Here is a 2,753-nt window from a genome sequence, read left to right as displayed (position 1 = left end):
AATCCGTTCCTCTGTATCTTCTCTAAGACTCGTGGTTTATGTCCTCAGATATGCTTTGCTTTGAATGTCTGGCGTTCTCGGAATTGCAATTTCTAAGACGTTTCTGTGCATATGTGTGAATTGCGGCATTAAAGTTTTACTATCTGTCTCAAAGACTTGTGATTTTTTTCCTCAAGCAGAATATAGTACTTAGAAAGAAAAAAAAATACTCTATTTCTTCAATACCTCACCCAAGTGAGCAAGAGAGAGCGAGATTATGTTTCTGTGGATGTTGTTTCAGTCGTATTCTACTGCCTCACGCATTGTTTATTCACTCAGTGCTTTACCTCAAGAATCAAGATCCAGTGAATGAGGTGTGTCTTGGGGGCATTCTCCACATAATGAATATTTCCCAAATACTATTAATGGATGATTCTGGAGCTCTCTTTGGGGCCTTGAGGCTTTGGCAGGAGTGTAGGAACTTGTGTCTGGAGAAGAATCAGTGGGTGGGCCATGGCAGGACTTATCTTTCCTGTCATTGGAATTAGAGGCAGTACCAGCAGTGAAGGATGAAGACTCTAACCCTCATTTCCTGGGTTCAGAATCAGTTCTGCTCCTTTCTAGAATATAATTTGCTTAACACACATCTGCCTCAGTTTCCTTTTCTGTAAGCCAAGGATAATAAGAGTGGCAACTTCTTATCACTGTGGTTGGGGTTAAATGAATATATGAATTTAAACAGCATAGGACACCTGGCTCATAGTAAGTGCTCCCTTATACATACTGTCAGCATTGTTAGTATCAATGTTTCTCTTCAGTTGCACTAGAGATGGATGGAACCAATGACAGTGCCTGGGGAAATTTCATCCTTTTGTGGTTTTACAATTGCCTGCATCTGGAGAGGATCCTCTCTTTGGTCATCTTGATTGCATATCTCCTGACCCTTGTGGGCAATAGCACCATCATCCTGGTGTCCCAGCTGGACTTCCACCCCCATACTCCCATGTACTTCTTCCTCACCGACCTCTCCTTCCTGGACCTCAGTTTTACCACCAGCTCCATCCCCCAGCTGCTCTATAACCTGAGTGGAGGTGACAAGACAATCAGCCACACAGACTGTGCTATCCAGCTCTTCCTATTCCTGGGTCTGGGTGGTGTGGAGTGTCTGCTCCTGGCTGTCAGGGCATATGACGGCTTTGTTGCAGTCTGCAAACCACTTCACTACATGGTGATCAGGAATCCATGCCTCTGCATGGCCATGGTGTTGGTGGCCTGGGGCTGTGGGATGGCCAACTCCTTGACCATGTCCCCAGTCACACTGCTCTTGCCACGCTATGAGAACCACCATGTGGACCACTTCCTGTGTGAGACGCCCACCCTGATCAGGATGGCCTGTGTCAATACAGCTGCTGTTGAGGGCACTGCCTTTTTCCTAGCAGTAGGCATTGTGCTGTCACCTCTGGTATTTATCCTAGTCTCCTATGGCTACATGATGAGGGCAGTGTTACAAATTCAGTGTCAGGGAGGCAAAAGGCCTTCAGCACCTCTGGCTCCCATCTCACGGTGGTCTCACTTTTCTATGGAAACATCATCTACATGTACATGCAACCTGAGAACAGCTCTTCCCAAGACCAGGGAAAGTTCCTCAACCTCTTCTCCTGAACACCCTGATCTACACCCTCAGAAACAAAGAGGTGAAGGGGGCACTGAGGAGGCTGCTGCTGGGTGACAGAGAGGTAGGAAAGAAGTAAGGGCAAAGGGGAGAGACGGGCCTCACCAACTGGTTGTCACTTCCATCAGGGACCAGTGATGGCATCTGGAACTGTTGGATCAGATCTGGGCTTGGCCTGGGCTTCAAATTTACATCTTTACCCAGACTAGCATAAAAGTGTGTCAGTTACAACATTAAGTGTTCTGATGAGTGAACTGCATGACACACATCATCCAAAACTCCTTTATATGATCTGTAAAGCAGGCCCAAAGGACAAAGCAAGATAAGTGTGTGGTTATAAAGATAAGTTCCCATAGTGTATACCAGAGCGCCAAGGAGGAAACTACTTTTCTCCATCAGACTTTTGTTTCTGTAGTAGTTTGTTTTCAATTCATTAACAACTTTCTGAGTTCTTTAGTCAGAATGATCACAATCAACCACTGATCTTGGCTGACAGCCATCAAACAGGGGAATTCAGCACAGTTGGCTATTTTCTATTTCCTAAATTCCCATCAAAAGCTTTTAATTAAATTATGAATTTTGTTCTACCTTTGTTCCCAAAATTTGACTTTTTCCATAAATTCTGATGAAGATTCTGATAAACCAAGAAGTTAACCTAAACAATGATGCATATGTAATTTAAATTTTAGAGCATTATTTCTCAGGTGTGTTTTCTATTAACGAGAAGGACCTAGTGTTTATTAAGTTCCTGCTATGAGTCTAGTGCTCGTAATTCATCTAAGACTTTCTGTGTTTGTGGGAGGTCAGCATGATTTTCATTGTCCCTATATTACCCATGTGGTACTTGAGGTGTGAAGGTTAAATCACTCACTCAAATAGAACTGAACCAGAGATTTACTCCAAGTTCTGTGACTGTCATTTCCTGCTCTTTGTATTACTACGTGAATTTCTAAAGAGCAAAAATCGAAAAGTGTTTAACAAATAGTGTCAAAGACTCTTTAGAGATAAAGAGCATGACTGGTTTCTGCTCCTTAAATAATCCAGTCCAAGGTGTATGGGAGAAAATGGTTCTCTGGAGCCTCATAAGGTTCCTGTATGGATT

The 2,753-nt window shown here is 43.4% G+C and overlaps 1 pseudogene; it reads left to right on the top strand.

Moving 5' to 3' along the window:
• The first annotated feature begins 808 nt into the window (after positions 1-808).
• Positions 809-1,730, top strand: LOC106846136 (olfactory receptor 2W3-like; annotated as a pseudogene).
• The last annotated feature ends 1,023 nt before the right edge of the window (positions 1,731-2,753 follow it).

This window comes from Equus asinus, chromosome 10 (assembly GCF_041296235.1).
Source record: "Equus asinus isolate D_3611 breed Donkey chromosome 10, EquAss-T2T_v2, whole genome shotgun sequence".
Taxonomy (NCBI): domain Eukaryota; kingdom Metazoa; phylum Chordata; class Mammalia; order Perissodactyla; family Equidae; genus Equus; species Equus asinus.
The sequence above is the reverse complement of the archived record's forward strand: the minus strand, read 5'-3'. Positions and strand labels throughout refer to the sequence as shown.